The sequence below is a fragment of the Triticum urartu genome, chromosome 3 (genome assembly GCF_003073215.2).
Source record: "Triticum urartu cultivar G1812 chromosome 3, Tu2.1, whole genome shotgun sequence".
Lineage (NCBI taxonomy): Eukaryota > Viridiplantae > Streptophyta > Magnoliopsida > Poales > Poaceae > Triticum > Triticum urartu.
The window spans coordinates 60,982,060-60,996,118 of record NC_053024.1 but is presented as its reverse complement, the minus strand read 5'-3'; positions in this window follow the sequence as shown (position 1 = coordinate 60,996,118).

Genomic DNA, 14,059 nt, shown 5'->3' with positions numbered 1-14,059 from the left:
CCGGGCACGAGACGGGCTCGATCCTTGCAGGCGTAGCGGGCACAGCCGAGCCCATCTAGCGCCTAGCAACATAGGCTGCCGACCACCAACCGGCACGAGACGCGCTCGCATCCTAGCTGTAAGTATCCCCTCCAAGATAGCAAGAGCGGAAACGTAGATGCTCCAACATGCCGCTACGGCTCCGATCCTGCTGCCTAGCTAAGACATATGTGGCCACCTGGAGAGGGCTACTGAGGGAGTCCTGGATTAGGGGGTCCTCGGACAGCCGGACTATATACTTTGGCCGGACTGTTGGACTATGAAGATACAAGATTGAAGACTTCGTCCCGTGTCTGGGTGGGACTCTCCTTGGCGTGGAAGGCAAGCTTGGCAATTCGGATATGTAGATATCCTCCCTTGTAACCGACTCTGTGTAACCCTAGCCCCCTCCCGTGTCCATATAAACCGGAGGGTTTAGTCCGTAGGACGACAACAATCATAATCATAGGCTAGCTTCTAGGGTTTAGCCTCTATGATCTCGTGGTAGATCAACTCTTGTAATACTCATATCATCAAGATCAATCAAGCAGGAAGTAGGATATTACCTCCATTGAGAGGGCCCGAACCTGGGTAAACATCATGTCCCCCGCCTCCTGTTACCATCCGCCTTAGACGCACAGTTCGGGACCCCCTACCCGAGATTCGCCGGTTTTGACACCGACATTGGTGCTTTCATTGAGAGTTCAACTGTGCTATCACCATAAGGCTTGATGGCTCCTTCGATCATCGGCAACGATGCGATCCAGGGTGAGGTTTTCTGCCTCGGACAGATCTTCGTATTCGGCGGCTTCGTAGTGCGGGCCAACTCGCTTGGCCATCTGGAGCAGATCGAGAGATACGCCCCTGGCCATCAGGTCAGGTTTGGAAACTTGAACTATACTGCCGACATCCATGGAGACTTGATCTTCGATGGATTCGAGCCCATGTTAGGTGCGCCGCACAATCATGACGAGCATGACTTAGCTCTGCCATCGGACAGTGTTTGGGAGATCACACCTGCAACCACTCCGGTCCTCAGTCCGGAAGAAATTGTGCCATCTGAGGAAGGGCGGATGGACTCCGCCACGGAGGCCGCACACTCAGTGGCGATAGAGCCGAATACTGACTTCACCTCCTACGAGACCCGTGTTGCCGAACCATTGGATTCGTCCTCGGCCATGGGCTCCGAGCCACCTGTGTCCGTGCCTATCGAATCCGATTGGGAACCGATCATGGAGTTTACCTCCGTGGATATCTTTCAGCACTCGCCCTTTGGCGATGTGCTAAACTCGTTGAGGTCTCTCTCTCTGTCAGGAGACCCTTCACCGAACTATGTCCGGCTAGAATGGGATGCGTACGACGAAGAAATTCGCTCCCCACCCACCACCCACTTAGTAGCCATTGTCGATGATATAACCGACATGCTCGATTTCAGCTTCGAAGACATCAACGGTATGGACGACGATGCAGGAGACGAACAGGAACCATCGCCCACAGGGCGCTGGACAGCCACTTCATCACATGATATATACAGGGTGGATACACCCAAAGAAGACAATGATGAGGAACGGGAGGATGCAGCGAAGGATAACCCCCTCGAGAAGCAACCAAAGCAATGATGCAGACGCCGCTCCAAATCCCGCCTCGGCAAAAACAGCGATAACAGCGCAAGAAAGAATGAGACCCCGGTCGACTCCAATGCAACAAAGCAGGACGAGCCAGCGGACGGCGAACATAGTACAGAGCCACTGTCCGATCATGGCGATGCCGAGGGTAGAAATCATCAACCTGTCTCCGGAGAGGAGAATAGTCCGGATGACGATATACATATCATCCCGTACAGGAACTTGGAACAAGAGAACCTCCACAGAGGGATTATTGCCACCGCGAGGAATCTTAAGAAGCAGAAACAAAGGCTTAAGGCCGCGCAAAATACACTCATCAGTAGATGGAACAAAGTGCTGGACACTGCAGAAAAGTACGGTGGCAGTCGCCACACAAAGAGTTACCCAAAGCGCAAGCTGCTGCCTGAATTCGATGATGAGGCCTTAGAGCCTACACAGCCGAAAAATAAAACGGCTGATTGGTCGGATCGACCACCTCATGGCCACGATAGGGTGGCTAACGAGGCTTCACATAAGTCAGCACACGATTTACATGAGGACTTGCATCAAAAAGGCGGCATTACCAGATCCATCTATGGATCTAGGAAGCGCGCTCCAGCGCAGAATCAAAACCGAACACTACAACCGTCAGAACGCCACGGTACATCCAAATATAGGGGTGCCGCACACCCCCTATGCTTCACCGATGAGGTACTGGATCACGAATTTCCAGAAGGATTCAAACCCGTGAACATAGAGGCGTACGACGGAACGACAGACCCTGGGGTCTAGATTGAGGACTTCATCCTCCATATCCATATGGCTTGCGGAGACGATCTCCACGCCATCAAATACTTGCCCCTCAAGTTGAAAGGACCAGCTCGGCATTGGCTGAAGAGCCTCCCCGAAAATTCAATTGGAAGTTGGGAGGAGCTTGAGGATGCTTTTAGGGTTAACTTTTAAGGGACCTATGTCCGACCTCCGTACGCAGGTGATTTAAGTCATATAATTCAACAGCCCTGAGAGTCAGCCCGAAAGCTTTGAAACAGGTTTCTCACTAAGAAGAATCAAATCATCGACTGCCCGAACGCCGAAGCCTTAGCAGCTTTCAAACACAGCGTCCGAGACGAATGGCTCGCTAGACACCTCGGCCAAGAAAAGCCAAGGACAATGGCAGCCCTAACAAGCCTCATGGCCCGCTTTTGCGCGGGCGAAGATAGATGGCTGGCCCGTAGTAGCACCAGCGGCCCAGGCACATCTGAAGTCAGGGATGGCAATGGAAAACCACGACGCAGTAAAAGCAAGCGTCAAAATAACAAAGATAGCCCAGACAACACGGCGGTAAACGCCGGATTTAGGGGCTCTCAACTCGGTCAGCAGAAAATGCCTTTCAAAGGCAACAGAGATGGACCGTCCAGCCTAAACAAGATTCTAGACAAATTATGTCAGATTCATGGCACCTCCGACAAACCTGCAAATCACACCCACAGAGAATGTTGGGTCTTCAAGCAGGCCGGCAAGTTAAACGCCGAACACAAGGGGAGGGAGACACCAAGTGAAGACGAGGATGAGCCTCACCAGCAAAGCACTGGGGGGCAGAAAAAATTCCCACCAGAGGTCAAAACAGTGAATATGATTCAGTAACAAAAAGAAGGAGCAAACATGCACTCCGAGACATATGCGCCATAGAGCCCGTCACCCCTAAGTTCAACCCTTGGTCGGCCTGCCCGATCACTTTTGATCATAGGGATCACCTGATAAGTATCTGGCATGGAGGATTGGCTGCCTTGGTGCTAGATCCAATTATCGACGGATGCCATCTCACCCAAGTCCTCATGGACGGCGGCAGTAGTCTTAATCTGATATATCAGGACACAGTCCGCAAAATGGGGATAGACCCGACAAGAATCAGCCAAAGCAATACTCCCTTTAAAGGAGTAATACCAGGCCCAGAGGCCCGCTGTATGGGCTCTCTAGTACTAGAGGTTGTATTTGGTTCTCCGACAACTTCCGAAGTGAAAAGTTAACCTTCGACATCGCTCCATTCCGAAGCTGCTATCAAGCACTACTCGGAAGAACAGCTTTCGCTCGTTTTAATGCAGTACCGCATTACGCTTCTCTTAAGCTTAAGATGCCCGGTCCACGTGGCATCATCACAGTTAGCGGAAATGTTGAGCGTCCCTTATGCGCGGAAGAAAGTGTGGCGGCTTTAGCAGCCGAACACTAAATGGCCTCTCCAACCAGAATAAATGATCGGTCGTCAAGACCGTGGACACGGTTAGACGAGTCCGGCGCATCACCAGCTGTAACAGCTTAGATAAACCTGAGATTGGTTTCACGGATATACCCCTATAGGCGGTACCAGGGGCTTCCCGCATGTAAAAAGGACTATAGTTCGGCTCGACCTTACTTATCTTGTATTTTAATGGTTTATTGAGAATAACCAATTTTTCGCACGACAACTTTCACCTAAGTTCTTCTCCTTTATAGATGATAATCGTGCTACACCCTTCCAGGACACGGCACAACGGAGACACAGGCGCAGACGTGCAGCAGGGCCCCGCTCAAAGGTTTCTTTTTAGATTAAGACCCTGTGTAAACCTTTTTTACTGTCTCTTGTTGCTTCACATCCTCCGGGTACTCAGTATAACCGAGAGGGATGCTGACGTTATTGGCATTTTGCCACGTCAGAATAATGCACGTACCTAGACACTAGGAGTTCATTATCAAGGGCGTTACCCAGCCTAGTATATGTTGTAAAGACCGAATACCTTAGGGAGTGTTCGGCGTCGCGAGTTTGGCCTTATATGCATCAGCTCCGAATCATGTCTTTGGTCAAATGTTGGGTTTGCCCGGCTCCCGCGTTTTGCTACCTTACGTTCCGCTCTATCGGCTAAGGTGGCACCGGGAGAACTACTGCGATTGTGCCCTGGTTCATCCGGATGAGCACCTCAGTAGAGAAAGCCGAAAACTGACTGTCATGATAAAGCGCGAGACTGGTCAACCACTCGATGACTTAGCAGGATCTTCGAGATTCCTCTGCCTTAACGAAGGGCCGGTTTTCTCGGTCATGTACGTACGCGCCCCATATTCGGATGAGTGCGGAAGTACCATGGGCTAGATAGTAGCCCCACTGTCAAACTCCTATGGTTAAGTGAAAGTGTTAAAGCAATATAGTCCGATTGCCTCATTCGCCATGCTACCACCTCCTTAATGGACCAAGACGTTGGATCAAGTGTGAACACACGCTTTTGCGAACACCCCCGCATTATATGCGTGGGGGCTGAAGCCGACGACTGCAAACTTTCAGGTTATATACATATATACATAAACGGCCGCAAAGGAGGCACCATAATACTTTCAGGCAAAAGTATAAACACAGCCTTTATAATTCAAATAGCATTGTTATTACAATCGAGATACATGTCATTCGAACATGACACTCTTCGAGCACTGAGCCTCTATTAAACGAGCACCTTCCAGGACTTCTTCAAAATAGCGCTCGGCCGAAACCTAGCCTACGGCCGGATTCTGGGTTGCAATCGCGGTGGCCTCCATCTCCGCCCAGTATGTCTTGACACGGGCAAGAGCCATCCACGCACCATCTATGCATGCCAACCTCTTTACAGCGTCGATATGAGGCACAGCACCAAGGAATCGTTGCACAAGACTAAAATAACTACTCGGCCTTGGTCCTTCCGGCCAGAGACGATCCACGACAGACCTCATGGCAAGCCCGGACAACCTATGGAGCTCGGCCCACTTGGCCATTTGCTCATTTAACAGCAGCGGACGCGCCTGAGCATTGAACTGCGACCAGAACAACTTTTCCACTTCATGATCTTTTTGATCTTCGAAAAACTTGGTCGCATCAGCAGCACTTGCTTCCAAATCCAGGTACGCATCCGCAGAACTCCATAATTGATCCAGAAGGGCATACTTAGGATCTTCGAACTTCGTCCGCAATAAAAAGGGCTTCCCAGCCGTGATATTTCCGGCTTGACGTAGCTCCTCCTTCGCCGCTCTAATTTTAGAGCGGGTTTCCTTAGCTGCTACCATGGCTTTCTCCAGGTCTGCCGTCTTCGTTTGACTTTCCCTTTCGAGAAGCTCATAACGGTCGGCGGTGTCTTTCAGCTCAACAGCCATCTTGGCTATTTTCTCTTTACTCTAGCAATGCGCAGCCTATTCGGCTTTTAAGTCTTCGACCGCCTTTAGGGCGGCCGCATCACTCCTCCTGGCTTGTTCCTTGGCTCGGGCAAGTTCCGCCCAAAGGGTCTCCATGGCGGCAGCTGTCGTGGTTCTAAGTCTGACAGTAGTGTAGGGGGGTAGGAATGGAGAGGCAAGATCCTAGCTATGGAGTAGTTGTATACACACGAGTTTTACGAGTTCAGGCCCTTCTCGAAGGAAGTAACAGCCCTACGTCTCGGAGCCCGGAGGTGGTCGACTAGATTATGCATGTATGGATTATAGGGGTGCGAACCCTTGTCCCAGAGGAGGGGTGGCTTATATAGAGTACGCCAGGACCCCAGCTCCCCTCCGTTACCCAGGGTTCAATATACATTAAGAGGGGGCGTTATAGGTAACTCATGTATTAAAGTGCTACAAATGGTCATTAAGTATGTGAATGAATGTACGACCGTTGCTGCGCAGAGCGGCTTTAGGTCTTCTAATATGTCGAGTGGTTTTATGGTCGAGTGACCTGGGTAAGAGAGGTCTCCGAGTGATTGATAGGTCGAGTGGACTTCGCTCGACACCTTTGCTGGACCTCTTCTTTTGATTCTTGAACTTCTTTGTTCTTAGGTCAAGAACTTTAGGTAGGATGTATAGGTCAGGCCTATTACCCTACCCTAGGTCCATGTCCACATCATTAGCCCCCGAATGGATCGAGGTTTGAGTGAAAAAGAAGGATGGTAGTAGACCTTGCCTTTGCTCTTGATCTGCCTTGTCTTCATCTCTAAGCGGAGGCCAGTTGCTAAAAGTTTTGACTTTGTTTTAGTCGCCTTGATCGATTCAGAAATTACTGACTGGTTTATTCTGTGACATCTGTCGAGTGATATCTCTGATATGAGAACTTTGGCGTGATCGGTTGCAGAGGATCCCGGATCTCACGGGATTCGAAATTTGGGTGGAAGCGCGCCAGGCGGAGCGTCCCGCGGTAAGTAGAGTACATAAATCGGACGTTTCGATTTCTGTGCCACCTTTTTCGCCACGTATCACGTGTGCAACTGTTGGGGGATTTGACAGGATTGCTCGGGCCCATGCGTCAGCCACTCGGAAGTAGGCCTTTAAAAGCAGCGAGGGCGAGGCATTTGCACTGTGCGTGCTCATTCCCCTTCTTCTTCCTCTCACGTCTCCACCTCGCCTAGCTCGACCACTCTCGACGCTGCTGTTCCGCCGCCATGGAGAAGGACAAAACGGCGGCATTAGAGCGTGCGAAGAAGGCAACGGGGGCGGCGAAGAACAAGAAGATGTATCAGGGGTCTTCATCGCGCTCGAGGCTGCCGTCAGGTTGGATCCAGGGAGACTGGATCCGATCTTCGCTTCGGCAAGAGGACTTGGATGATATGGCCGAGCTAGGGCTGATCATCCATAAGTCCACGCTCCTGCCGAGGGGGGAATCAGAGCCGCAGCTGCAACCGAGTGAGTGTGTCTTGCTCGCCACCCATGTCGACCGTGGTTTCTCGCTTCCACCACATCCTTTCTTTCAGGGTTTCTTAAACTTTTTTGGTGCCCAACTCCATCATTTTACTCCCAATACCATCATGTATCTTGCTGCGTTCGTCTCCATGTGTGAGAATTTCTTGGGGTGCCGACCGCACTGGGGCCTTTTCAAGCACATCTTTACCATCCGATCCCAAACCATGAACAAAGCGAACTCGAAAGATGAGAAAACCCACGTTATCCAGATGTGTGGGGGCCTGGGCATTCAGAAGAGGAAGAGGAGCTCTTTTCCTCCGATGACTCTTCCTGAGTCGGTCAGGGGCTGGCAGTCGACCTGGCTCTACTGCCAGGATATCGCGACCCCAGGCCAGTCGACCGGACTTCCCCCTTTTTCTTTTGATCGTGTCCAAACTCCATCTTCCTTGTAAGTGACCGCTACTGAGAAGGCAGAGACATGCATGCTATGAGAAAGTAGTCCAACTGATCAATCAAGGTGTCACTGGTATGGATCTGCTCGAGGTGTTCCTCAGTCGGCGGATCCAACCCCTCCAAGCTCGAGATCATTCCATGTGGATGTACTCCGAGGCTGGCGACATTGCTCGGGTTCATCCAGAGGAGGTGGAGGCCAAAACTATGGTCGAGTGGTTGATGAGTATTACCGGGAACAAAGACAACCCCATGGGTGCCAGGAGAGTTGACCCTTTCAGCAATAGCAACCTGCCAGACAAGGTCTGGTCGTCATAACTGAATTTTTGAACATATTTCCGACTGATTGTGGTTCCGACTAACTTATGATCGGTTCCTTGTTTTGCAGTTCTACACGGAGATGTATTCGATGCCCAATGGTGAACAAGCCCTGGAGCAAGACCAAGAGGACGGGGACAGTGCCGAGGAGAGCGGCGAGTGGGAGTCCCCAGCTGATGATGATGATGACGAGAGTGACGAGTCTGGCGATGAGGAGGTAGCTGACTCACTGCCTCGCTCTGAACGTCGATCCAAACAATGGCATGATCCCGCGAATAGGCGCGGCAAAGTTGTGGCGTCGAGTGCCCCATCTCACAAGCGCGCTCAGTCCCCGACTCCGGAATTGACTGAGACAGTCCCCAAGCAGCCCAAAGCTAATCCTTCAAAGGCTCGGAAGACCTTGCCTAGAATCAAGATGGACGTCCCTGTTGCCTCTGGGTAAATGTTCTTCTCATATTTTCTTGTTCCGATCGATTTTCTTATTCTGACCGAGTGGATGATGAACCTGTATAGCCCGACCTCAGGCGCGACTGATATGGATGTTGACAAGACTCCTGCTGATGACGCCGTCACCTCCAAAGCCAATAAGTCTGCCCAATCTGAAGTTTGTCTGGTCGAATGGAATGTTTGTCATTTATCTTTATGGCTCTCTCTGTTTATTGCAGCCCCACGAGATGTTGTTGTGCTCCCAGACGATGAAGAAGAAGTACCACTGAGAGGAAGGAGGAGGAAGGACAAGGAGCCGGGCGGAAAGGCGTCTGAAGCCCAGGTTCCTCGGTCGACTGTGACACCTGGGACGACGGTCGAGCGATCGACAGACCTGGCTCGAACCAACATCACCTTCGTTGTTCCTCTGTCGACTAATTGTCCCTCAGGATCAGCCGCTCAGACTCCTGCTGCGCTGATGCCACTCCATGCTTCAGATCCGGCGGCTGCTTCAATTGCTCTACCTTCGTCACTTTTTACTGCATATCAAACTCCGAACGATCCACCGGCTGCTGCCAAAGAAGCTCTTCTTCAACTGAATCTTGTGATGGGGCAGATGAAGGTGGTGCATGAGGCCAGTCAGGTGGCCTTCAACGCCAGAGCTACTATGCAAGCCAATGTCCAGGTTAGTTGATTTTTCGATCGACCATATTTTTTGTCTGATCACCCATTGGGGTGTAGCTATTCGTAAATTGTATATCTCTTTGTGTCGATTCGAACTGATTCTTTGTACTACTGGGGGCACGCTGAGTGCACCCACTGGGTGTAGTCCCCGAGACCATAGTTGACTGCGGGCAGTCGACTGTGGTCTGAGAATAGGAACCCTCCCCCTTTTTTTGAAACTCAAGCTGGGCAGACCACGCCGAGTGGAGTCAAAGCCAGTGGGGGCACGCTGAGTGCACCCACTGGGTGTAGTTTCTGAGACCATAGTTGACTGCAGGCAGTGTATTGTGGTCTGAGAATTTGGATCTCTCTCTCTCTCTTTTTGTGAAAGTCAGTCAACTGTCGACTGTGGTCTGAAAATCAGTGGGGGCACGCTAAGTGCACCCACTGGGTGTAGTCCCCGAGACTGTCGTTGAATGTTTGATTCGGTGGTAGTCTTAGAATAATTATCATTGTGATGTCTTTTTATCTCTGTCGACTGATATGGCTATAACTGCAGAAATCTTGTGATCTTGGGGCTCAACTTTCTGCCATGAACAAACAGCAAATCAGCCTCAACCTTGATCTGGAATTGGCCAAGAAGAATCTCAAGACCGCTCATGATGAAGTAGCTTCCATGGGAGGTAACCAATCGACCATTTTATATCCCAATGCTGGCACTTTTCCTTTCCATCTTTGAACCGAGTGGCTTCACTCGAGCAGATGTATGTAGTGAAAACCGCCAACTCCAAGCTCGTCTAAAGAATGTTTTTTCTTTAGAGAAAATGAAGCAAGATTTGGAGAAGAAGGATCTGGATCTTGCCGCAGCACAGAAGGAGGCGCGCGAGAAGACAGCGCTTGCTGACAAGAAGCTTGCTTCAGTCGGCAAGTTAGAAGAAGAAAACTCCAAGTTGAAGACTGCTGTATCTGACGCCAATCAGGAGGTCGAGCGACTGAAGAAGGATAAGGAGAAACTGACTGACGAACTTGGAAGCCTCAAGGCCAAGAATGGCGAGCTAGAGTCTTATCTGGGCCAACTTGCTGCAAAGCTAGTCTTGAAACTTGAAGGTACTGACTAATCTGTCTTATTTCTGTCGACTGACAAGTCTAATGGTGTCATCAACTCATCATTCACTCGACCGTGCAGAATTTTGCCAAGACTTTGAAGCAGAAACCAGGCGGGTCGAGACGGGTCTTGATCCCATCAATTGTCCAGTCAAAGATGATGTTGCAATGAATGTGCTATGATTGGAGTCTCGCATGGACAGCGCGGTTGCTTATCTGGCACGCTTGAAAGCTGCAATGACTTGGGTTGATGCTAGACTTTGGCCTCAGGCAGAACTGTCTCAAGATCTCGAGTCTTTGATGGCTCAACTGAATCAAATCCCTGAGCGCGTGTAAGAATGGAAGAAGTCGTCTGCTCGTTGTGGTGTTGACGTCGCTCTGTCTCTGGTTCGAGTGCACTGCAAGGATGTCAAAGAAGACAAGCTGGCGGAGCTCAAGGTTGCTAACACGAAGAGGCACATGTTTCAGTCTTTCATGGACACCTTCCTTGACGCCGCCACTCGCATTGCAGATAGTATTGATCTTGACAGTTTCTACGACCCAGCCAGTCCTTCTCCTGATGCGTGACCGAAAAACATTATGCTCCACTTTTATTTGCCTCGGAATGCTGAGTGATTTTGTAACCGTTAAACTTCTTTGGGCTTGATGCTCGAATACTTTTGATCTTCCATCTGGAACTTTGGGATTTATCCAAACTTGGTTTATTTCCGAATATGCTGGTGTTTTCTTTCGACTGGAATTTGTTCTTCACTCAGGATATACTTTGTGCTTGGGACACAGCTCTGAGGTGGAAAATACAGTCGATCTACACTTCATCGTTCTTGCAGGTAGGGGTGAGGCACAAATTGCAGTCGACCTGCACCTCGTCGTCTTTGCGGACTGGGATGGAGCGCACATTGTACTTGTGGCGTAGCTCTGAAGGAGAAGGTAACAGCTGACCTGCACCTCGTCGTCCTTGCAAATCGGGATGGATTTCATACTTAGGCGAGTACTTGGACTGCAGCTAAGCCCCCGAGTGGGAGGATTGCTCTCCAATCGGTAGGATTTTTAAATACTTAGGCGAGTACTGGACTGCAGCTAAGCCCCCGAGTGGGAGGATTGCTCTCCACTCGGTAGGATTTTTAAATACTTAGGCGAGTACTGGACTGCAGGTAAGCCCCCGAGTGGGAGGCTTGCTCTCCACTCGGTAGGATTTTAAATACTTAGGCGAGTACTGGACTGTAGCTAAGCCTCCGAGTGGGAGGATTGCTCTCCACTCGATAGGATTTTTAAATAATTAGGCGAGTACTGGACTGCAGCTAAGCCCTCGAGTGGGAGGATTGCTCTCCACTCGGTAGGATTTTCAAATACTTAGGCGAGTACTGGACTGCAACTAAGCCCCCGAGTGGGAGGATTGCTCTCCACTCGGTGGGATTTTTAAATACTTAGGCGAGTACTGGACTACAACTAAGACCCCGAGTAGGAGGATTGCTCTCCACTCGGTAGGATTTTTAAATGCTTAGGCGAGTACTGGACTGCAGCTAAGCCCCCGAGTGGGAGGATTGCTCTCCACTCGGTAGGATTTTTAAATACTTAGGCGAGTACTGGTCTGCAGCTAAGCCCCCGAGTGGGAGGATTACTCTCCACTCGGTAGGATTTTAAATGCTTAGGCGAGTACTGGACTGCAGCTAAGCCCCCGAGTGGGAGGCTGGCTCTCCACTCGGTAGGATTTTCAAATACTTAGGCGAGTACTGGACTGCAGCTAAGCCCCCGAGTGGGAGGCTGGCTCTCCACTCGGTAGGATTTTCAAATACTTAGGCGAGTACTGGACTGCAGCTAAGCCCCCGAGTGGGAGGCTGGCTCTCCACTCGGTAGGATTTTCAAATACTTAGGCGAGTACTGGACTGCAGCTAAGCCCCCGAGTGGGAGGATTGCTCTCCACTCGGTAGGATTTTAAATGCTTAGGCGAGTACTGGACTGCAGCTAAGCCCCCGAGTGGGATGATTGCTCTCCACTCAGTAGGATTTTTAAATACTTAGGCGAGTACTGGACTGCAGCTAAGCCCCCGAGTGGGAGGATTGCTCTCCACTCGGTAGGATTTTTAAATACTTAGGCGAGTACTGGACTACAGCTAAGCCCCCGAGTGGGAGGATTGCTCTCCACTCGATAGGATTTTAAATGCTTAGGCGAGTACTGGACTGCAGCTAAGCCCCTGAGTGGGAGGATTGCTCTCCACTCAGTAGGATTTTTAAATCCTTAGGCGAGTACTTGGACTGCAGCTAAGCCCCCGAGTGGGAGGATTGCTCCCCACTCGGTAGGATTTTTAAATACTTAGGTGAGTACTTGGACTGCAGCTAAGCCCCCGAGTGGGAGGATTGCTCCCCACTTGGTAGGATTTTTAAATACTTAGGTGAGTACTGGACTGCAGCTAAGCCTCCGAGTGGGAGGCTGGCTCACCACTCGGTAGGATTTTTAAATACTTAGGTGAACCGGATTCGCAGCTAAGCCTCCGAGTGGGAGGCTGGCTCACCACTCGGTAGGATTTTCAAATACGTAGGCGAAACGGATTCGCGGCTAAGCCCCCGAGTGAAAGGCTTGCTCGTCACTCGGTAGGAATTTTTTTACAAACTTAGGCGAAAACGGGTTCGCGGCTAAGCTACCCACTAGGGGATTTCTCATGTAAACAAAAGCAACAACAATCACAGGGAAAATTATAACACTCTTGTCTTTGATAAATAAACTACAGAGGTATCTCTTATTACATCTCATCTGAGTGAGTATTTAAGTATAGAAGGGGCGGAGGAGCTCCGCATTCCAAGCTCGTGGCTCATCAATCTGGCGATCAATATTGTAAAGATGGTATGCTCCATTGTGGAGAACTTTGGTAACGATGAAGGGGCCTTCCCAAGTAGGAGCGAGCTTGTGTGGTTTCTGTTGATCCACTCGGAGGACCAAGTCTCCTTCTTGGAAGGATTGGCTCTTCATATTTCTGGCATGGAATCGATGCAATTCTTGCTGATAGATAGTCGATCGAATCATGGCCATCTCTCTTTCTTCTTCTAGAAGGTCGACTGAGTCCTGTCGGGCTTGTTCTACTTCATCTTCAGAGTAGAGCTCGACTCGTGGTGCATTGTGAAGCAGGTCACTCGGCAAAACTGCCTCAGCTCCATAGACCAAAAAGAATGGAGTTCGTCCAGTTGACCGATTAGGAGTGGTCCTCAATCCCCAGAGAACTGATGGAAGCTCATCGACCCATGCACCCGCTGCATGCTTGAGGTCGCGCATCAGTCGGGGTTTCAGTCCTTTGAGAATTAGACCGTTTGCTCTTTCCGCTTGTCCATTCGACTGGGGGTGAGCGACTGAAACGTAGTCGACTCGTGTGCCTTGAGAGGCGCAAAAAGCTCGGAACTTGTCAGAATCAAAGTTTGACCCATTATCAGTGATGATGCTATGCGGAACTCCATATCTGAATATTCAACTTCTCTGATGAAGCTGATAGCAGTGCAGGCATCAAGGTTCTTGATAGGCTTAGCTTCAATCCATTTAGTGAACTTGTCGACTGCCACCAGCACATGGGTGAAGCCGCTCCTGCCTGTTCTCAGTGGTCCAACCATATCCAATCCCCAAACAGCGAAGGGCCAGACGAGTGGAATGGTCTTCAAGACTGAGGCGGGTTTGTGTGACATATTGGAATAGAAGTGACATCCTTCACATTTGTCGACTATCTCCTTTGCCATTTCATTTGCTTTTGTCCAGTAAAATCCTGCTCGGTATGCTTTAGCCACAATGGTCCGAGAGGACGCATGATGGCCACAGGTCCCCGAGTGGATATCATCAAGAATTATTTGACCTTCTTCTGG